Below are 25,267 nucleotides of genomic sequence, written 5' to 3'. Positions count from 1 at the left end.
TTTTAATATAAATTAAATTTGAATAAATTTCAAATTTAAAGAAGTTTTGATATAATTTAAATTTGAATAAATTTGAGAATTAAAGATCTTTTAATATAAATTAAATTTCAATAAATTTCAAATTTAAAGAATTTTAAATATAAATTAAATTTAATTAATTATGTAATTTAATTACATGTAAATTCAAATAAATTTCTTGTTTATGACTTATTTAAATTAGAACTTCCATCAAATTTAATGCAATTTAAAGTCAATATAATCCTGTATAACTACTTACAAAACAATAGTGCAAATGAATAATAAAGAAAAGGCAGAATTTTTCCCTCTGCTTTTTGGAAAAGGGATGTTGGGGATTTGTTTTTACTTTAACCCAAATATCTGGTTTGAAAATATCTAATTAAATAAAAAAACAAAAATTAGGAAAAACAGGAATTTTTAATGGTGATAACTTTGTAGCTACTGTACATATAAAATTGATCCTCCAACTTTTCTGATCCATGTTTACAAAGTATTAGACTTGAAAGGCATGGATTGCTGCTCTGTGTATTTACAGTAGAATAATATTTGTGGTTTCAAATGGCAATGTGCAAATGTATAATTTGTCAGTAACATTGAAGACTGTATTTTTCAGATGAAACTTAAACAATAATCCAACGAATACATGTCACTCATTTGCAAAGCTCAATACCATTTTGTAAATATGCCTTTACCTATATGTAAAGAATTGCAACGCATCTGAATTTATATAAGAACTTGAAGAGTTAGAATCTAAGACATACAAAAAACACAAACACCAGATATAAACTATAGGACAAGGCTATCTATGTGTGATTTGGATTTTGACAATGGCAGCAATATACAATACAGGAGATAACAAAAACTTTTGGACAAAGCATAACCATACACAACAATTTCTAGCATTTTCTTATTGTCATCCTGTCTTGGGCATAGTTATTTTCACTTCTAATCGGGTCAGAATAATAAAAAAAAACAATTTTGAGTTATCTCCCTTTGTATATACTTCAATAAAAGAAACAAAGTATCTAACAAATTAATTTTATTCAGATACTGACAAATTAGAGTTGTTTTGGTGATAAATTAAAATAAAATGTCAAAAAGTTTGTTATACAATTTTAAAAACATTTAAAACAAATAAAAAAACACTTTTGTTTAAAAAAAGTCAAGTTCTACAACAAAGAACCTCATCAAATTCAAACTAATTAATAAAATAATGGTTATTGACAAATTAACATGCTTACTTGTATAGATTATTTAAGAATCATAACAATTGGGTTATAACAAAAAGCAAACATAGGCACCTCTAAATTTCAAGTTTGGCATCATAAAAATATTAATGAATAATCTCCCCTGCTAGCATTATTTGTCAATTTTAAAAACTTCAAAAAGCAAAAAACAAAAAACATAACATTATTTACATGATTAACATAATTCGTAAATTCACAAGAGTGCACACACTGAAATGTCTCGCCTTCTTTACTTATCATTGATATTATGTTGATAGTCCTAAGTATAAAGCTTTATTAAAAACTGTCACATAAACTTAACATTAACCAAGATAACTAAACAAAGAGCAATGAACCATGAAAATGAGGTCAAGGTCAGATGAACCATGCCAGGCAGACATGTACAGCTAACAATGCTTCCATACAACAAATATAGTTGACCTATTACTTATAGTTTTAAAAAAATAGACCAAAACACAAGAACTTAACACTGAGCAATGAACCGTGAAAATGAGGTCGAGGTCAAATAAAACCTGCGCGACTGACATATAGATCATAAAATATTTCCATACACCAAATATAGTTGACCTATGGCATATAGTATTAGATAAAAAGACCAAAACTCAAAAACTTAACTTTGACCACTCAACCATGAAAATGAGGTCCAGGTCAGATGACATCTGCTCGCTAGACATGTACACCATACAATCATTCCATACAACAAATATAGTAGATCTATTGCATAAAGTATGAGAAAAACAGACCAAAACACAAAAACTTAACTATAACCACTGAACCATGAAAATGAGGTCAAGGTCAGATGACACCTGCCAGTTGGACATGTACACCTTACAGTCCTTCCATACACCAAATATACTAGCCCTATTGCTTATAGTATCTGAGATATGGACTTGACCACCAAAACTTAACCTTGTTCACTGATCCATGAAATGAGGTCAGGTCAAGTGAAAACCGTCTGACGGACATGAGGACCTTGCAAGGTACGCACATACCAAATATAATTATTCTATTACTTATAATAAGAGAGAATTCAACATTACAAAAACTCTGATCTTTTTTTTCAAGTGGTCACTGAACCATGAAAATGAGGTCAAGGACATTTGACATGTGACTGACGGAAACTTCGTAACATGAGGCATCTATATACAAAGTATGAAGCATCCAGGTCTTCCACCTTCTAAAATATTAAGCTTTAAAAAAGTTAGCTAACGCCGCCGCCCGATCAATATCCCTATGTCGAGCTTTCTGCAACAAAAGTTGCAGGCTCGACAAAAAAAACATCCTGCTGCTCGAACATTGATTAAAATTTCATTCCAAATGAAGTATGCAAGAATAAAAATAATAAGGTGTAATGAAATACTTCAAATATGTACAATTGAATAAAATAGCACACAAATAAACTTTTATCAACACAAGAGTGCACACACAGAAATGTCTCGCCTTCTTTACTAATCATTGATATTATGTTGATACTCCTAAATCTAAAGCTTTATTACTACTGTCACATAGACTTAACATGAACCATGAAAATGAGGTCAACGTCAGTTGAACCATATGCCAGGCAGACATGTACAGCTAACAATGCTTCCATACAACAAATATAGTTGACCTTTTGCTTATAGTTTAAGAAAATAGACCAAAACACAAAAACTTAACACTGAGCAATGAACCTTGAAAACCAGGTCAAGGTCAAATAAAACCTGCATGACTGACATATAGATCATAAAATATTTCCATACACAAAATATAGTTGACCTATGACATATAGTATTAGATAAAAAGACCAAAAACTCAAAAACTTAACTTTGACCACTGAACCATGAAAATGAGGTCAAGGTCAGATGACATCTGCCCCCTAGACATGTACACCTTACAATCATTCCATACAACAAATATAGTAAACCTATTGCATAAAGTATGAGAAAAACAGACCAAAACACAAAAACTTAACTATAACCACTGAACCATGAAAATGAGGTCAAGGTCAGATGACACCTGCCCGCTAGAAATGTACACCTTACAATCATTCCATACAACAAATATAGTAAACCTATTGCATAAAATATGAGAAAAACAGACCAAAACACAAAAACTTAACTATAATCACTGAACCATGAAAATGAGGTCAAGGTCAGATGACACCTGCCAGTTGGACATGTACACCTTACAGTCCTTCCATACACCGAATATACTAGACCTATTGCTTATAGTATCTGAGATATGGACTTGACCACCAAAACTTAACCTTGTTCACTGATCCATGAAATGAGGTTGAGGTCAAGTGAAAACTGTCTGACGGGCATGAGGACCTTGCAAAGTACGCACATACTAAATATAGTTATCCTATTACTTACAGTAAGAGAGAATTTAACATTGCAAAAAATCTGAACTTTTTTTTCAAGTGGTCACTGAACCATGAAAATGAGGTCAAGGACAATGGACATGTGACTGACGGAAACTTCGTAACATGAGGCATCTATATACAAAATATGAAGCATCCAGGTCTTCCACCTTCTAAAATATATAGCTTTTAAGAAGTGAGCTAACATTGCCGCCGCCGCCGTAGCCGCCGCCGCCGGATCACTATCCCTATGTCGAGCTTTCTGCAACAAAAGTTGCAGGCTCAACAAAAATTATGTAATGTCAAGCAAAAAATTATGAATATTGAATATGTACTTGGACAATTGAAGAAAATAATACGTTTATATGCTTATAAATATATTTTGTGTATTGACTGTCTCCTGATTAGTTAAAATTTTTTAGTTTTATTTTCAATTTTTTTTGTTTACAAATTTTATGAAGTCAACATGTGCATGATGTGTGTACTTTGTTATTATTTATATAAATAAAATAAAAAAAATTCTTTGAGCCTTATTTTTGATAGAAATTTATTTATAATGAATGGCAATAACTTATTTTGATTTTATTGAACCATAAAATTAATTTTCAACTATTTACATTTTACATAATCCTCTTCGCAGATTATCTAATGTGAAGATTCGAAAAGTTATCTCCCTTTGACCAAGCGATTATAAATAATGTGAAATCTTACAGGAAAAATCTTGACAGCAAATACAAGACACTGAAATGAGCCACACTCAAATTATTATTCAGCATTTAATTAATTAGAAAAGGCAACAGAAAGTTTAAGTAAAAAGAAATATGTGTAGCTTAACCAAACACATTAACATAATCTGATGTCACCGATATGCTGCACTTGTAAATAATTTTAATAAAAAATGCAAATGTTGAAATAAAAGAGCAGTAATTCATTTTTTTACTTTAAAAAATAATCAAATTCAATAAACCAAACCACTTCATTTTAAGGGTTCCCCCCTTAAACTGAAAACTGTCAACTATAATTCAAAAGTAAACATGAAGGTATTTTTGTTCTTGCAAATTCAAAAAGTGTACCTTTGAATTGGTCCTTATTAAAATTTAGAGAAATTTTTATTGATATCTCTCAATTTTGTGTCATATGCCCTTAAGTAAAAATCCATGCAAGTTCTGTACATTTCTTGTGACAAGGCCTCTCTGATTTACTTGGACCTCAGCTCTTTGCCTTGTGCATTCAGCTGTCTCTGGTATTTACAGTCTAGTAAATGACTTTAGTTTATCCATGTAAGATTTAAAATCTTGTGACAGTCAAATCCCAGTTGTGATCAGGCGAGTTTATCTACAGAATCACTGTCCCAACTTGACATTAAATCAATTTGCATGGCCTTTCTAAGTTTGTCCTTTTCTGACACTGGCAGTTTCTTGGTTTAAAGGGCCTTAGCTCTATTTTGTAGCTTCTGTAATAAAGTAATAAAAAAAAATGTTTAATTTTATTAAATTGACAAGTGATATATATGTGACAAAAGCAATAATTTTCTGCATGCAATTATTCTATCTTAATGCAGTTGTAATCAAAATCATATATTTAAAAGATATTCTAATGAGTGACCCAAAAATATCTCGTTGAATAACTCTATAAAAAGAATAGCTAGAAGTTGTGATAAATTTTCTATTTTCAATGGACCATGAAATTGGGGTCAAACCATTAATTTATCCTTAGAAAGATCATAACATAAGGCACATGTATATTTATTTTTAAGTTGATTGGTCGTTAACATCATTAACAACTATCCTGACCAAAAACTTTTACCAAAACTTGAACCTAAAGCAGAACAGATGAAAGAATAAACAAACAAAAGCATGGATCATTAAACATAAACCCCTTCTACTATTGTAGGCTGGCATAACAATTTATTACAACTATTACACATTGTGATTTATTTATCAACATCAAAAAAATTATTGATTTGTATCAGTTTAGTTTTTCAATTATATTTTAAAACTAACTCCTTCTATCATTGTTTGGTCTTATTCACGGTGTAGAATATATACAACTTTTATAATTTGATGTGTGATCCCCTCAGGGGTTCAGGCTTATATTTTGGCAAGTGTTTGATGTGTCTATGGGCACTATGGAGGTCTAAAATTAGGTAGCACCCCATTTTTTTCCTAGGGAGATTGATATTGGAATAACTCATTATTGAGTTTGTTGTCTTTATCAATTTCAATATAAATCACAATATCAGGTACAGCAATTTTTTTTTCTTTTGACATATAAGAAGTATTTGTAAATAGTATTAAAATACAATCAGCTGTATACAATATAACCAAAACAAAAATCTGAGACTGGATTACTGCCCTTTTATCTATTTATTATTTGATCTATAAAATAATATTTAATCAATAGAAATGTGAAAATTTCAAACAAGATTTAAGTCAGTTATTGTTTGATTTGGCTAATTCTACTAAATACACAATTATTTTGATTTTTGTTGTTGGTTTTTTTTTCCTGCAATTATTTTGTAACACTCTAATAAAAATGAGTATGAATTCAATCTCCATGATTCTATTCATGCTATTTGTTAGATGTCTCTACTCTCATTGGCAACAACACTTCATCTCCTTATAAATTAATTTTTGCAGGCCTCAACTAACAGTATTTTCCATAAAATATATAAAACAATAAAAAGCTAGTACAATCATGACAATGAGTACTATTAATTTATCCCAAGACTTGGTCTGGTCATGTCAAATTAATGTAATCATCAAATAGCTTACTTTAAAATAGAACCAGCTGCTGTTTTACATGTCCAGACTAGATTGTTTATGCCTATAAGCATCACAAACAGCTGCTTACTGCAAAATAAAACATAAAAAGTTCCTAAATTAAATGTGTATTGCCAGGAGATAATTAGTTGAATTTAAACATTCATATTATATTTGTTAAACTTGGTCTAAGGAAAGGGTGTACAGGATTTCCAATACTCAATATATATATATATATGTCTAGCGGGACGGCTGCAGTGCAGGCGATTTGGTGTCACGATATCACAGTAGCATGGGTTCGAATACCCGCGAGGGAAGAACCAAAAATTTGTGAAAGCAAATTTACATGTACAGATCTAACATTGTTAGGTTGATATTTAGACGAGTTGTATATATATATATACATGTATATAGCCCAGGTGGTCGTGTGGTCTAGTGGGACGGCTGCAGTGCAGGTGATTGGGTGTCACGATATCACAGTAGCACGAGTTCGAATCCCGGCGAGGGAAGAACCAAAAATTTGCGAAAGCAAATTTACAGATCTAACATTGTTGGGTTGATGTTTAGACTAGTTGTATATATATATATATATATATATTTTACAATGTTTGGCTATTTGAAACATTATGATCACATGCATATATGTATATATTCTGACAGACATTTCAACATACATGTAATATACATAAGGTATATTTATAGATTTTAACAAGGCTAAGTAAGTATATAAGCTGATAATACTAAAAAGGCATATATGTACATGTAACTCTATCTTTTATCAAAGACAATGGCACGTCTCTATTTGAATTACATGACTTACAATGTACATTTATATCTTTTGAAAGATTTTTAAAATCATAAATTCAGAAAATGTAGACAAAATATATATATACAATATACAATGATATATACCTTTATATGTGAAGGAACATGGATGGCTGTTGTATTCCCTTATCTTTGAGCATCTGTTTCTGCTTGAAATCAATTCTCTGTAACAATTGGTGCAATTCTTCAATTTTTTCACTGTCATCAAGATTTCTGTTTGGGAATCCATCATCTTCTTTATTAGCTAAGTAAAATAAAAACTTTTTGAGAAAATGTAAATATTCAACATGATGTTGAATTGTTCATACAAAATGATATTAAGTTTAAATTCTTTTATATAAATGCCTTTTAAACTTGAGTCGCTGAACTGTAGTAACATGTATATGTTACAGTAAATAGGTGAAATTAGGAATTACATGTAATTACTAAACACTTCAGTAAATACCTGTAATTACTAGCCAATTTAGTAATTACATGTATTTACGGTACTAGTTGTTTCAGTGATTACTGGTAATCACTGATTTTTTTTGTCATTTTTACAGCTATTTACTAACTTGATGTTTTTGTTTTAAAATTAAAAACATAATTCAAGATATCAAATAAGAAAGTAAAGGGGTAGGGATTTTAACGGCGCTAACTTAAGGATGTAGGAATATAATGCACATCCAAAGTGCATACTCTTTAGTGTTTGTGAATTGAAACTGGAAAATGGTTGTTTTATAGGTTTTGAAACTCCGTAAATATATGTATGCAAGACAATGATATCTATTCAAAATCAAACTAAAATCTCCATCATGCACTGTGGCTCAAAACTTTAAAAAAAACTTTCTCCAAATATCCTGGATTTCTACCAAACTTCATGAACTTGGACAGAAGCTAAATGTTTATGATCATAAAATAATATCCAAAAGTAAAGTTTGAAAAAAAAATCCTTTTTTTCGTATATTACTTATAAATGGACTAGTTTTGTCCCAGTTAACATTACATACACTCTGTAGTTAAAGTTTTTAAAACATTAGATTTTATAAACCATCCTGGATTTTTACCCAATTTTGACTGAAGCTTCTTACAGTACTAGTCAACAGATAGTATCTAGAGGAAAATTTTAATATTTTTTCCTCATTTTTGTTGAGCCTGCGATTAACAGCAAAAGTAACCGAGACTACATGTATTTGTTCTGCAAAAACCCTTACAATTTTAATAGCTTAATACATCGATAACCCATCTCCAGCTAGGGGTTGATTTGAAGGTCACATGAATACGTATTCAATGAGGTCCAAATATTCACTTGCAAGTGCACAACTCATCAACCTTTTTTCTCAGCTAATTTAACAAAATAAAACCAGAATGGCTGCTAACAGTGAATTATAATTTTACAATATCATTTTTATAAATGATTTAACAACAAAAAAAAGATATTTTTTTTATATATCTCGAAGCTAATGCACATAACAGTTCATTCCAGTTCTTAACCTACATAACGTTATCTTATCTTTATAAGGTAATAAGTCTAAATATTCTTCATATTCAAAGAGTTCTTTAAAAAGTTAAGACATAATGCTTTGGGAGAATTTTCCATTTCTGATTTCCATGTCTGCTGAAGTTGGTCAAAAATTATCTGTATTATAATGCTCAACTTAAACCATTTTGGATTAAAACTAAAGTTACTCTGATTTAACCAAATATTTGAAAGTCCATATTTATTCAAGATATTTTTTATACATATCAACCATTCAAAATTTTAAGTGTACTAACTGATCTTCTAGTTAGTATTACACAGCTAAAACAATGTTGTATTATGGTCAGGTGATCAAAAGTTATGGTTGTGTTAGCCATTGTTAGCAGTCAGTAAATAGGTGTAAATATTCATTTTAAATTTAGTAATTACTGGTAATAACTTGGCCGTTTAAGGAATTACTTGTATTAACTAAGTGCATGAAGTGCATCGGGAATTACCTGTAATTCCTAATTTCACCTATTTACTGTAACATATATAAACAGCATGTAAAGGTTTGAAATGTTTCCAAAAAAATACTCAATAATCATAATATAAATGAAGGAAGTATGGTAACCTACATGTATGTATCATTTGTTTGGCTATAGTAATTGGATCAACATCAGTTGGTCTTTAGCGGATAGCATTTATTTTGGAAACATACCACATTGTTTACTTTAATCTAATTAATCTTCATATACAACATGTACAATGTACATATACATGTATCTTAGTTTTCTCGTTTGAATTGTTTTACATTGTCATATCGGGGCCTTTGTGGTATGGGCTATGCTCATTGTTGAAGGCTGTACAGTGACCTATAGTTGTTAATGTCTGTGTCATTTTGGTCTCTTGTGGACAGCTGTCTCATTGGCAATCATACCACATCTTCTTTTAATATATCATTAAGCATTTGAATCACAGGCACTTGTTTCTATCCATTGGAACACCCACTATCAACGTATATTTTCGAGAAGGTACCCAAGTAATTTTTTCACCTCTCCGCTTAAAACCATTATTTCTGGTAAATATATACGTTAATATTCTTCAAATGGATAGAAACAAGTGCCTGTGATTTGAATTTATACCAATATCAAGGGTACAACTGATATGTCACCTGGGTAAGTAAGGTACATGTACCTATAGAACAAGTCAATTATCCAATAATCTTAAAAACTATAGCACAGTTTGTTATTATTCCGTGACAATAAACAATAATTTGGTTTGCACGACACTTTGACCATGTCCCCTCCTTTTTAAATAAGGTTTTGGGAATAAAATATATTGGGCATGCATATCAGATTAATCATAAAAAGTAAATTGATTGTGTAAGGTTATGTAATATATAATGATCTATATTAAAGTAATGCGGTTACCAAATCGAAAATCATGTTGAATTTGAAGTGTGTTCTTCTTTTGGGATTTGAAAATCCCGCAACATGACGACTTAAACATTGCTATAATAGAAAACACTCGAGACAACCGAAAGGTGCACGGTCGCACTAAATACCAATAATATGTTATTAAGCCAAATAAAATAATGTATCCTAATTGATAGATTGATATGATGCGTATATAATATAATTGTTTAAAAGATGTGAATAACAGAATAAATGACAGACACGTGATCTCCAGAAATTAACTAGTAAAGATAATAAAGTATTTTCCTGGTCTACTTTTTGGTCTTAACTTACACTGTTATTATAACAACATTACAAAAAAAAACGCGGGACATGACCAGATAATAAATATAATTTTTCATACGTACAAATCAAGTTGATCGAGTTACCTGGACTCATAATATTCACATATTAGTATAACCCTTAATATATATTTCTCAAATTATTGCTTTAATAGTAAGCATAGGTACTTGGGTACAGGACATTTTTTTTACCCTACCCTTTTTTTCCACTGTTATATTTTCGTTTTCTCACTTTCGTATTATTTATTTTTTTCGCGTCTGTCTGTACGTGTCATTAGAACATAAATACACTACAAATTACTTGGTTTTGCTATTTACTATCAATTCCAAGTTTACTATCCACAGCGGTCACGGATATATTACTAAAGAGAGTGAATTTTAAAATAGAAAACGAAAAAATAACGGATATTGGAAAAAAGGGGGAGGGTAAAAAAAATGGTGACATCCCATTAGTCTGACAACCATTATTCGGACAGCCCAATACTCCGACAACATGTACTATTCTGACAGCCCATTATTACGACAACCCATTACTCCGACAGCCCATTATTCCGACAATATGCGTTTTTCTTAGTGTATGGATAAATTTTCTCTAAAAAAAAAAAAAAACCAACTCCGCTCTCTGATATTTGTGGTTGTCCGTTTTGATTCCAATTATTTTTTGCATGCGGACATTAATTTTGTCTCAGTATATTGGAGTTGATACACATGATTATAGCAACTGCTCAGTCCTTAACCTCGCCCCTCTCAAGTTCGTTTTGCGTGTCTAGTTACTTTATTTATCTTTATATTTCGTTGTTTGTGTGTCTACTATCAGTCTGTGCTGTTCTAGCTCGCTATTTCTTGCATGTGTGTCTTGATCTACCTTCTTTTCACTAGATCTTCGAATCCCCCTTTTCGCGTATCAGGGGAGTGAGGTTCCCCCACTATGAACTACATAAATAAATAATACATCGGAGTTGGAAAACACTACCCGCCCTCTTTGGTCGTAACACTTTCTCTCCTTGTATCACTCATCTGAGTTTTATTTAAATTTATTTTGTTGCAGAAATAATGGGATAAAATAGCGTCAGTCAAAATTAGAAAAACAAACGGAGACAAATACGTACCCAGAACCTAAAAAATAAGAAGACAAATAGGACGAAATATGTGCTCAGAAAAGATGAGCAATTCCAATCATGATCAATCATGAATACGGTATCATGTTCGGGAATGAGAATCCACGAAATACGGAGACAGTACATGTAGCACTTCTAATAGCGATCGTTCAGACATAATCTGAGAGATGACACTCAATATTTTGTTGGGAGACCGATTTTGTATCCTAAGATTATTTTAAATTCTAGAAAGATATGCCTCTTTTTTAATGATTGGTGGAGATGCAGGACTGCATGATGATTTACAACAAAACTTATTACGAAAAACAAATATGACGGACATGAATATTTCGGCAATTTCTATCTAAATATGCATAAGGAAAAGTGATATCGGGTCAGTGACTGTATATGTCATAGAAATATACAGTCAACGCATTTTGACTGCTCAAGTAGAACGAGTGCAGCATAAAAGACAATAACAAACTAGTAGAATAAGACAATGTGTGACATTCTTGTCCTTGTGTCTTTGTCAAATTGTTTAATTGTAAAAACTTAGTAATATGTGTTTTGTGGGAAACCTATTTTTCATTTAAAAATTGGTTTCAAGAAGAAACATATTTAGATATCATTGATTTTAAGAAAGGTAATTTATATGTTAATTCAGAATCGGTGCTCTTCCATTGCATGAAGAATTGAAAATGCTAAATACTCAAAAAATCGTATTGTACAGCTGATAAAGTTTAGGATGAGCGTCATTTTTCAATCGAATGCTCACTTCATTATAATTTGAGGGAGGAATTCTTTCGCCATATTTCTAGCACATATCAGAACTTTAAAACGTTAGACAATTATGATTAATTTCGAAGTGAACACAAGAAAACTTTACTATTATGGAGAAAAAATGAGGATCATATCGTTAGTTCTTTTGAATAATGTAGTACATGTCTGGATACTGACTGTTAATTGATATTAATACGTATTTTTTTTTATATTTTGTCTTAGCTCCGATTGTGACTGAGGCTTATAGTGCTATAAATATAATTATATCATATTAGTATTGTAATGTCTTAATGTTGACACAATCATTAGACTGGCCGCCGCTTCGAAAAAGTGGGGGTATACTGTTTTATCTCTGTCTGTCCGTCCGTCCAACCGTCCATCCGTCAGTTCGCCGCCCGTCCCATAACTATTTTCGTTGCATCTTTTTCATGAACTACATTACAAGGATTTCTGAAAGGTTTATTGAAGTCAGTTATATCGTGTGATGCTTTTTCAAACTCATTACTCATTACATGACAGCCAAGTTGAAAACTTTTGTCACATTTTTCTCAGGTACTACAATACCATGATTTCTGATATTTAACTTCAAGGTTTATATAAGTCAGTTATACTGTGTAATGCTTTTTCAGATTCACAACTCAAAAACTTTCTATCTACCGAAATATTTGGGCAGGGTATCATCAGTAGCTCGCGCCATCAATGCTTGTTGTTGATTTACATAGATCCTTTAATTTGGAAAATAAAATATTATTTTCTGTTTTATTCTATATACAGATTTCGAATTGAGAATTAACATTGAAAGTATACGAACTACCTTAGCCTTGTATTATATATACGGAGTTATTTCTTAAAATATGTTATTACAAATATAAACGTAATAATACAGACAGACACATTTTATTTTACCCTGATATCCTGATACTTGACTTGATAAGTGTCGGAATTATAGGTTGTCGGAGTATTGGGCTGTCGGAGCAATGTGTTGTCGGACTATTGGGTTGTCAGACTAATTGGTTGTCGGACCAATAGGCTGTCGGATTAATGGGCTGTGGGAATAATGGCGTGTTACCAAAAAAAACAAAGTTCCGATGATAGTAAGACCCTTATTACTATACACATCCTTGATTCATGACAGTGATATATGCATTATAAACTGTATACAGAAATATACAAGATATTGACTTCTAAATTAACTTAATGTTACCTCAGTTACTGACTCCATGTTGACATTATTGTGTAATGTTGGTGTTAAATGAGATAGGTGTTGAAATTTTTCGTCGAATAACTGAATTTGGTGTGTCGATATCTTCTGATCCTCCACATGCCCCGGGCAAATCCAGAGGCGCTAACCGGGCATTCTTTTGCATCTGACCGAGAAGACTTTCAGAAGGACTGTATAGACGAATCTTTAATTGTTTTAGAACCTTCATCAGACCCGAGTCTTGCATGGAGATGGACACTGATAGACTTAAGTACTGGTACATTGTATTAACGATTTCACTACGAGGAATATCATCATCTTCAGAATGTGAGAGACAAGCAAATCCGCCAGACGACATATCCAGACAGACTTAGTCAATGATGCAAATAATATTCTTGTAGACTTGTAGCCAGACTGGTATATATATATATATAAGCAGACTGGTGGACGTGTAGGACATGAAGGCAAACTGTTAGAAACGTAATCTGGCGGGTAAACATGTATATCGACTTGTAAACACGGAGACAGACTGACGGACACATAGAGACCGCGGTTAAAACGTAGTGACTTGTGGACATAGCCAGACTGTTGAAAATCATATGGACAGACTAGGGGTCTATAAGAAAGACTTGTGAAAGTAAAAACAGACTAGTGGATGATTGAAAAACTGGTGAACATGTAGACAGACTTGTGCAAATGTAAATTGACAGAAAATATTTGTCAGCCGAAAAATCTAATTCTAACTCTATTGGGTTTGATTTTCAGACTTACATGTATATGAATACGAAATCTATATTCTTTGGGGGGGGGGGGGGGGGGTATTATGTTGTAGGGCAAGCTAGGGTAACAGTTATCAAAGCCCCCCCTTTTTTCAAATAAACGAATTTTTTTATTAATCTTCATTTTGTCGGATTAGAAATGTTCTATGATCTCATCTATGATTTAAGTATAAACTAAAGGACACTTTTTTACTTGGTTGTGCTATAATGGATTTAGTATTACCATTTTTTTCAGTTAAGAACAAAAATGAAAATAATGGATTATTTAAGGTTCTCTCATTAAAATATTCAACATAATGATTCTTTATTTGCAAAACAAACAAAAAACAATTTTGATTATGGCAAATACATAGACTAAACAAACATAATGAAAAATTGTAAGGTTAAATTAACTGTAATATTTATTTCCAAAATAAATTCAACATCATGTCAGCTCATCGGGTCAATTTAATTAGCCGGATATCGTTGCCTTTACCAATTATTTCACACCACATTTTACACTAGTTTAACAAATAATTCATACTTTTTATACTGTTTCAGAAGCGTTGTCTATATTGTTTATTTATTATAAAAGTTGTAGGTCACTGGGTCATTATCAAACACTACAGGAAATTAAACAATGTATAAATTTGTCTTTGGTATACACGTCTATATACTATACTGACTAATATAAGTTCAGCAGCGCATATTTTAATATATTTCAACAAATAAACAATACATATTGTCTGTGTGTGTGTGTTACAAGTATGCAAGTGATCTAATTATTACAGGAAATAAATGGAACCATAATGCGTGATTTTCTTTACTTGAAAATGGAAAAACTTGACAGAAATTAAGATAGATTTGACTTGAATGTATCTGTTGTTTTACCTTTTTTGTAAAGCAGTATATTTTGAATTTGTTAATAGTATAGAATTTTCTATTAATCTAATCAAGAACCCATAAAGGGCATCATTTTACAACACAATATGTTAGTATACTAGTATATATAATGCGACGTAGGTAAAGATTTTTCTTTATAAAATATTATCATTTCCAATTTTGATGAAAACACATTATGTGGTCAAGAGGATAGCGTTTAAAAACTAAAAAAATGCTTGCACTTCGCCATTTTTTAAGTTAAATGGTCAGTTTCATTTGGCCTTATTAACATTTTTTAGTCGAGCGTCAATGATGAGTCTTTTGTAGACGAAATACCCGTCTGTCGTGAATGTAAAATTTCAATCCTGGTATTTATGATGAGTTTATTTACCATATTTACAAATATCTTTCTATTAAATATACCAACCGAGCTATACACTAGCTGTTGGCGCTTTTAATCTTGGTTGCAGTATTGAAAATAAATTGTAAAAATAAAACAATGTTACTTTTCTTAAAAGAGGATTTACGCATTCAGCTTCTTTTTTTAGAGTGAATGGCAATATATATTTTTTTTTAAACAAATACATGACAGGGTGCTGCCTGAACTAAAGTGAGGGGTATCTCCAGTCAGTTATTCCCTTTATGGTATATAATCAATAAAAAAAATCCCACAAACGGGGGACCCGACCCGGGCCCGCCCCCCCCCCCCCCCAAAAAAAAAATGGATCCGCCTATACCAACCGAGCTATACACTAGCTGTTGGCGATTTTAATCTTGGTGTTATTTAACATTTGCAGCTATTGAGAATAAATTGTAAAAATGAAACAATATTACTTTTCTTAAAAGAGGATTTACGTATTCAGCTTCGTTTTTAGAGTGAATGGCAATATATATATATATATATTTTTATATATTTTTTAACAAATACAGGACATGGTGCTGCCTGACCGGACCCCCCCCCCCCCCCTTCCCACTGGATCCGCCTATACCAACCGAACTATACACTAGCTGTTGGTGCTTTTAATCTTGGTGTTATTTAACATTTGCAGCTATTGAGAATAAGTAAAAGAGACAACGACTCGAAAACAAGCAGACGATAGACGAAGGCAATTGGGTCTTCAACGCGGCGAGAATTCCACGCAAAATACGGATATAACAGAAAATGTTCTATAATTGCCGATCCGACACATGTATTGTAACTATCCATGCACCCATCGATTCAATCGAAAAACTCGACGTACGACCTTCGACAATAAACCAACACATGCGAAATGTATATACGTAACAATTTATAAAATGTCCCGATGTGACAAAATGTGAAACAATAGCCTAGAGTATGTAAAAACAATTACAAAACAAAAAACAAAATTTGATAGAAAGCAACCATTGCATCCCTGAAAAATAACTTTCAATTCAGAAACTCAAATGTATTACGATCTTAGAAATCTTAGAATTCATGGCTATAAAGCTGAAGAGAAATGTTTAAGCAAACTGAGCACTATGAGGTTTTGATTTTTTATAAGTATCAACTGCAATTTCAAGCTTATTTTATGACCTCACTTTCATCGAAGGGTATATTAATTTATCGCCTACAGGTTCGTTCGTCTACCCGTTCGTCTGTTCGTCAAGCTATAGATTGGTTTGTCTGGCTATCACCTCGTACAGTTTTTGAGTTGCAACTGAAACATTTAAGTCAAATATCCTCAAAATTCAAGGTAGTTGGATACATTTTATTATAAAATGCAGAGAGAGATCATCGTTTGTCCTGCTTCCTCTTCCGACATTTTTTTAACTATAAATTTATAGTTTTAATTAATATTTCAGAGGTTGTCTGAACATACAATTGAGATGTTCATGCATGTATTCCTATATATGCATCTTGATTTTTGTCAAATATTCTTAAATGCCAGGAAGTTGAACCTTAACAATTATGTATATAACCAGCATCTATAGAGCTACTCCTACATTTTTTTAAGCAAAGCCCTTGATATCTTGTAGGATGCAGAGGCGTATCAAAGGAATGCGGTAGCAGGTGGGCCTCCCCCTTTTTTTGTGTTATTGATTATAAAGAGAAGCACTGAAACATGACTGGCACAGGCCCCCTTTTCGGCAGTACTGAGACCCACTTTTGAAAATTTCTAGTTCCGCAACTGGGATGTTTATACGCATAATAGTGATGTGCAAGTCCATATTTAGTCTTAGATACATGATTTGTTCTATTAGTTGTTGGTGGCTTTGAACTAGCTGTCAGTTAACTGCGAGTACTTTGAGATATGTTCCTATAGTGTCTTTTTGTTGGGGATGAACAAGTACCCGGCCACGTCCACTTGTAGTTTTGTCATCTGATGAGTTAAGCCATTTTCAAACGATTTTAATAGTTCGTTCTTATGTTGTACTGTTATACTATTGTCCCATGTTAAGTGCATGGGGTTGGGATCCCGCTAACAGGTTTAACCCCGCCACATAATATAAGAATGTGCCTGTCCCAAGTCAGGAGCCTGTAATTCAGTGGTTGTCGTTTGTTTATGTGTTACATACTAGTATTTTTTTTTCGTTCAATGTTTTATATAAATAGGGCCGTTAGTTTTCTCTTTTGAATGGTTTTACATTGTCATTTCGTGGCCTTGTATAGCTGACTATGCGGTATTGGCCTATCTTATTGTTGAAGCCCGTAGGGTAACCTATAATTATTAATTTCTGTGTCATTTTGGTCTCTAGTGGAGAGTTGTCTCGTTGGCATTCATACCACATCTTCTTTTATATATATATAGGATATTTTTTTCAAATATACACTTATATACATTATAACTAATAATTGGACTAAATCAACTATGGCTGGGGTATTTAAACGTGTCTTATAGACACACATAATTTACGTTTTACTTCTGTATTGCTTTTTGCTAAATGAAATGTCTGCAAATCTATGTCGTTTTATGCAGTGGTGTCACAAGGGGGATGGGGAGGGATCTTCTGCATGCATATGTAGTTCCTAAAATTTTATACTATATTCATTTAAATCTGAATTACCCGGCATAGTTTTCTCGTTTGAATTGTTTTACATTAATTTGTCTTATCGGGGCCTTTTATAGCCGACTATGCGGTATGGGCTTTGCTCATTGTTGAAGGCCGTACGGTGACCTATAGTTGTTAATATTTGTGTCATTTTTGTCTTTTGTGGATAGTTGTCTCATTGGTAATTATACCACATCACCTTTTTTATGTAGTCTTTCGATGTAAAACATTCGATGAACATCTTTTCATTTTCGCCAATACATTATTTTTTTTCATTCGCCCAAATTTTAGATACATGGCGTAAACACACACTAGTTAATTAATAAAAAAAACACACTTCTTTCTGCTATTTGCACCCGCCTTGTTCGCCATGGGACATGAATGTGTGATAATCATATATAGGCGGTATGATATAACTTATATTTTTTTGTGAACGGGATGACGATCGGAATTCATTTTTGTTAACTTCGGAAATTAGTACATACATGTACATGTAAAAAAAAAGTTCTTATTAATAATCGTGTCAAAAATATCGCTCTAATATATATTTTGACAACCTGGCAGTCAGCACTGTTCTTCTTTATAATTCTTAAATGTATCACCCTACGCGACATGCGTTGCGGTAGAAATAAAACTTTTTCATGGGCGTCCGAACGTGTCCGTGTTTCTGTCCAGCCACCTCTCATGTAAAATTCTTTGTCAATTGTGAATCAAACTTATATCAGAGATGAATCGTCACAAATGGCTCGGACCAGTATTGAATTTCAACATTTTTTAAAATATTCGATCTCTCTTTTGCACCGATTATTATTACTATTATCATCATTATTGATCATTATTATTACAAACCTCTACTGTTCGCTATTTATATACACATGTTATAAATTGTCATAATAATTGTTGTTCCTTTCAAATAGGCTGCTGTCGTTTTCATCTGGCGCAGAAATAACTGGTTTGTGTGTGTGTGTGTGGGGGGGGGGGGGGTCCAGTCTGTTGGGCTAGTAGAGAGAAAACTCAAGTGAAATTGGTAAATGGCTATCGCAGTTTTGCGGTGACCATTCCTTCCCCCATGAAATCGAGGATTGCTTCACGTTTGACATTATATCTGACGCTCGAAGCCGTCATCCATGCATTCTAAGATGTTGTACTTGTATATGCTGAACTTCAAGTTAGCCATCTCATTGCTGGTCGGCTGCACGCGTTGAAAACTGTAAGAATAACGGTGCAGTTTTTCATGGATGTAAACAGAGTGCTTTTATCTTAATTTTACTGGTATGTTTTTAAACAGTTATACCATTGGCATTGTCCCACGTTAGGGCGATGGTTGGGATCCCGCTAACATGTTTAACCCCGAAACATTATGTCGGTAATGTGCCTGTCCCAAGTCAGGAGCTTGTTATTCAATGGTTGTCGTTTGTATATGTGTTTCATATTTGTTTTTCGTTCATTTATTGTACAAAAATTAAGCCGTTCGTTTTCTCGTTTGAATTTTTTTACATCGTCAGATAGGGACCTTTTTTAAGCTGATTATGAGGTATCGACTTTGCTCATTGTCGAAGGCCAAATGGTGACCCATAGTTGTTAATTTCTGTGTCATTTTTGTCTTTTGTGGGGAGTTGTTTCATTGGCAACCATACCACATCTAAATTCTTTTTTATAATCCTGCTCGGAAGCCTACTTTCACCTCCTCTTGAGTATGTTACAACAGTTATATACATGTTATGATTGACAATTTATAACTTATGTACTGGCTAACGGAAGAGATTTATAATGATCAAAACGACCCTGTAAGTAACATGTACACAAACAACGCAAATGAAACACAAATTCGGCAAAAAAGAAATAAAAAAAAATCAGCGAAAAAGAAATGCAGATCAGACCTGTGCAAATGATGAGTAATCAATGATAGCGTTAAATTAGAATTTGAATGTTATGGTCCCATATCATGGTTTAAAAGAATTAGGGACCAAAAACTGGCCATAATAAGCAAAACAACGTTTTTCTGGTTTCCGGACAATAACTTGTGTAAAAGTGTATTGATATCTATAAAATTATACTACAAATATTTGCACAAGGGAGGGAGGGTTGGGTTTTATTTTGTTGGTTATAGCTCAAACCGTTCAGGAGTAAAGTGCAAACAAGAATGTAAACACAATACACGGATGCCCAACTCGCACTATCATTATCTATTTTCAGTAGATAGTGAAATTGGGGCCAAAACTCTAATTTGGCATTAAAATTAGAAATATCATAGTATAGGGAAAATGTGTACTTAGTTTCGAGTTGATTGGACTTCAACTTTATAAAAACTACCTTGACCAAAAACTTTAACCTAAAGCGGGACAGACGGACGACGAACAGACGAATGGACGCACAAAGCAGAAAACATAATGCCCCTCTGCTAGCGTTGGTGAAGAATACAAATGGGTATTTTTAATGATTTTCGGAATATCAGTATACTAGTAATAATATCTATAATTTAAAGCACAAGATTCATAAGACCCAGAGGCCCCCTCCCCATTTTTGTGGGAACAAAATGGTTGATTGTATAGGGAATCACTGAATCATGAATGGAGCGCCCCCTTTTAGGTCAGTCGACGGGCCCCTCCTTATGAAAAATTATGCATGGATCCGCCACTGAGGTTTCATTCCACAAAAGAAAGGTTGGGTCGATTTAGGGGTTAAGGATATATTGCTTAAAATTGTTATAATAATAGAGGCCAAAACAAGACTTTTTGAATACTTTGTAAAACCTAGATAGTTATTAATCAAAGAAACAAAAACCCTTTACTTCTCCGAAATCATTCCAACTGAAAATGTCAGTTTAGTTGTATACATAGAGATGAACGCGTTACGGACATAATTTTGCATTTACTAATCAATACTTGTTGAGTTGTACAATTCATATTTCACTAACTGTTTTTCAATTTTCACTGAAGTTATATAAATATAATATATATGTTCGTGTTCCTAAATTCATGTCTTTAATGTGTAAAGATGTTTAGTAACTTTTTATCACAGTAGTATTGTCAGTTAAAATATTTTGGTTAATCTTTGGTGATGTATTTTTTTCCCTGAAGTTAAAGGTACATAGAGCAATATGATCTCTTTTTAAAATGCATCAATATACTTTTCTATTGAACCGTCTAAAATATATTATAAGCTTATATAACACATTCACCTTTTAAATAATTTCAATACATCAGTTTTATTTAAAATTAAAGATAATTCTTCTTCTGAACCCCCCCCCCCCCTCTTTTTTTCTTCTTTTTTTTATATGTTGTATCGAAAAGAAAGGATCTGAATCAGAATTTACATCTATTTTTATCTGTGATCATGTTTCATTGAACGCAGCTGTGTACCTAGTTGCATGGGGTTGATATAAATGACATGTTAATTGGAAGTTATGCAGTTACTGATAAGTTTCCTTGTCAGTTTTACTGGATAATTTAAGAGTGTTAAGGCCAATTCAGACTGGAGCGTTGTCAATGTGCACAACTTGTGTTTTTAAATTATAAAATTTCAATAGCAAGGTCAACATTCCAAAACTGAATGATTACCTTTGGAAGACAAAAGTTTAGTCGGAAGAATAGCCTGCTACAATATTGTACAGATGCTCGAAAAGCATCTTTAACTGTTGTTTTTGGGAGAGGAGTCGTCAAAATTATAAAAGAGGATGTGTCAAATTCAGAGGCGGATTTAGAGGGGACCAGGGAGCCCCCCGGGTTTCTGGGGGAAGTTTGGTTGATTATATAGGGAATCACTGAAGCATGACCAGAGCGGACCACCCCCCCCCCCCCCCTAATCTTAGGCAGTCAGTGTGCCCCCCACGTATAACATTTCTGGATCCGTTAGTTAAATTCCCTATTCTCATACTATATATTTTTCTTATCATGGAACTTAATGCATTAATTCCCAGGGGAAGGCTATAGGGATAGCTTGAATAGGTCTTTCAAGCTTCATTAATATATGAAAAGGGTGGGAAATTTAAAACGGCCAGGGTTATTTCTAATTAAGTGTCTGATGCTAGTAGTATTTATCGTGTTGCGGTTAAAACCACATTAAAATTTTGTAAATGTGTCAGATGTTTCCGGCATTATTTGTAAATTTGCACCCATTTGACATCAAAAAAAGACTGTAGGAATTTGCAAGTGTCGATAAGCTTTGTTTTAAAAATGTTTTAAGAGGGAATGGCAATGTAGCGCAAATCAGATCATTATATAGGTGTAGGTCTCCATTTTGGTATATAAATATTTGGAAATATACATAGACATGTATATCATGTTTAAACAAAAATATACATTAGAAAAGGGACAGGTTATAAGCAGATCCGGGTGGGTGGGGTTAGGGGGGGGGGGTCGACGGGGTCGCCCCCCCCCATTTCCTGAAGAAAAGGGTTGATTATATAGGAAATCACTGAAGCATGACTAAAGCGCCCTCCCCTTAAGGTCAGTCATTGCCCCAAACCCCTAATGAAAAGTTCTGGATCGCCACTGCAGGTATATGGAGTCTTAATGGCTGACATCCACCTCCAAATAAATGAACAAATTAAATTCAAGATTAAACGGCCTTTTGGGAATAACTTTTTTGAAATGCCTATTTATTTTGATATTTATAAACATCATACAATAATATTTCAATAAAATCTTACTCGCAATGGGGATTCCTTGAAAATAAAGAGAAATTGTCTTTCAAATGACAGCACGCAGAACATGTATCTATATACATGTATGTTACTGTACGGCTTCGTTATCGATCCGTAGCATACCACATCGTCTTGGTTACATGTATATGCATAATTGTGTAAATTATGTTTGCATTTTAACCCGTTTGGGTATTATGGTTTGCAAAAAGATTATCAGCTAATTAAACTACTTATTTTGGTTTTTTGGGCCGCTAATTTGGGCTTAAATTTTATTTAAAAATTACCAACTTGACTGCCAAAAAAAATCTAAAAATGTATATATTATAGTCCAGGCATGTTTCATATTAAAGAATTCCCATAATCAAGTTCTTATCAATATTAAAGTCAAACATCGAGTAAGAAAAGAGATGATACATGTTTAAGTATCGAGTTAACAAAGTAGGTTCACATTGTCGATCGGACTCAATCAACACTGATCGATGAAGCCACCAGAAGATTGATTTGACTCGTTCAACGAAAATGTTCGGGTGTCTATCTTGCTTGACACTGGTTCCAATTTCTATGCGATAACCTTTGAAAGTCAATAAAATTCGAATAGGGATCAAGAAGTAGAATCCATGCACTAGATATTCGTCGGGAAATGTTAGTATATATATAGAGAGATCAAGAAAGGTCATCATACAAATATTTGAGGTAAACGGACAGAAAGTCACAGGACAAAAGTCACAAGACAGAAAGTGAAAATTTGATAGGACAAACTAAGTCACACATACAATCAGTCACGCCGTTGCCGAGGAGGCATTAATTTTTAACCTTGTCTGTTCGTACGTATACGTAAAAATGTACTAATCTTATCGGGGCCTTTTATAGCTGACTAGGCGGTATGGGCTTTGCTCATTGTTGAAGGTCGCATGATGACCTAAAGTTGTTAATGTCTGTGTCATTTTAGTCTCTTGTGGACAGTTGTCTCATTGGCAATCATACCACATCCTCTTTTTTATAAATACGTCCGTACGTTCAAAAAATGTATCCGTTCTTTAACTTTAGTTTGCCTTAACCAAATGTAAGAATCTCACACACAATGCTTATCACCACATAACACATATCAAGTTTGAATTTTGGTCTCAATAATTTTCACCGTTCCAGAGTTATGCCTTTTACAAATATGCAAAATTGCTGAATATTTCGTTTCCTGTCTCTAACTCAAATTTGCCTCAACCAAATGTTATGAAGTTTAAAAATGCTTACTGCCACAAAACTCACATCAGGAACACACTTTTAATGTTCTTGATTTATGAGCCTTTATAACGTCTTATGCAAGCGGGGGGATTATCTGCATATGGCCCATGCACACATTCCCTATTTAGTTTTTTTATTAAGTGTTTTCTTTTTCAAAGAAAACTAATCTCAGAACTAAATTGTGACTATTTTGCCAAGTGACTTTTTGTCCGTGTCTTTTTGTCTAGTGACTTTCTGTCCTACATATTTTAATGGTCAGTACTTGATAAGCTTGACTTTTACTTGATAAATAAATATATACGACGCTTGGAGCTCAATGCCATTAATCTGCGTTTTATCTGTTTTCTAGATTTATTCGAACAATACTTCTTTATCACTGGCTGACTACTGCCACCATTAATAAATCCAAACCTGACCTATATTCGACTCTACCAAACTCGATCGCCTTTTGATTCCTATACTTAACCATGCACATGCACGAGTACAAATGATCGCTACAAGACTCTATGAAAGATATCCACATAGATAGGAAGATGTGGTATGAGTGCCAATGAGACAACTCTGCATCCAAGTCACAATTTATAAAAGTAAACCATTATAGGTCAAGGTACGGTCTTCAACACGGGGCCTATGCTCACACCCAACAACAAGATATAAAGGTCGATAAAAAATTACTGGTGTAAAACCATTCAAACGGGAAAAACCAACGGTCCAGGTCTGATCTATATATATAAAAAAAAAAACGATAAACGAGAAACACTCTTTCGATCGAGGTATAATATATATCTGTTATTAGGGGCTGAAGGGTCCTGCCAGTCCATTCCATTATTCAAAATATTCATTTCATTATTTAAAATTGGCTATTTTTCAATGTTCACGCGTAATTCGTTAGTTTTCTGGTTTGAATTGTTTTACAATGTCTTATCGGGGCCTTAAATAGCTGACTATGCGGTATGGGCTTTGCTCATTGTTGAAGGCCGTACGGTGACCTACAGTTGTTAATGTCTGTGTCATTTTGGTCTTTTGTGGATATTTTTCTCATTGGCAATCATACCACATCTTCTTTTTTTATATTTCCTCATTTTTTCCGCATGTTGTTGCATTTAGGTCCTCCGTAAACCCTCTTAAAGTCATTGTGAATCAAAATATAGCTATAGTGTCACAGTCAAATTTTTTTTATATTTATTTCACTATTCACCGCTTCGATTTGAATAATGAAACATAAACCATTTTATTATTCATCATTCATTTTTTAATATTGAA

At 32.9% G+C, this 25,267-nt stretch overlaps 1 long non-coding RNA gene across 1 annotated transcript; it reads right to left on the bottom strand.

Annotated features, from left to right (window-relative positions):
• Positions 1-1,044: 1,044 nt before the first annotated feature.
• On the bottom strand, positions 1,045-10,293 carry LOC143059778 (uncharacterized). The gene is made up of 4 exons (XR_012973602.1): positions 10,065-10,293; positions 7,281-7,437; positions 6,381-6,458; positions 1,045-5,059 (listed from the first exon to the last, which is right to left on the bottom strand). It is a non-coding gene; the product is annotated as an uncharacterized LOC143059778 (long non-coding RNA).
• Between the last annotated feature and the right edge of the window lie 14,974 nt (positions 10,294-25,267).

Source organism: Mytilus galloprovincialis, chromosome 14 (genome assembly GCF_965363235.1).
Source record: "Mytilus galloprovincialis chromosome 14, xbMytGall1.hap1.1, whole genome shotgun sequence".
Classification (NCBI taxonomy): Eukaryota; Metazoa; Mollusca; class Bivalvia; order Mytilida; family Mytilidae; genus Mytilus; species Mytilus galloprovincialis.
This window is presented reverse-complemented; position numbering and strand designations above follow the sequence as displayed.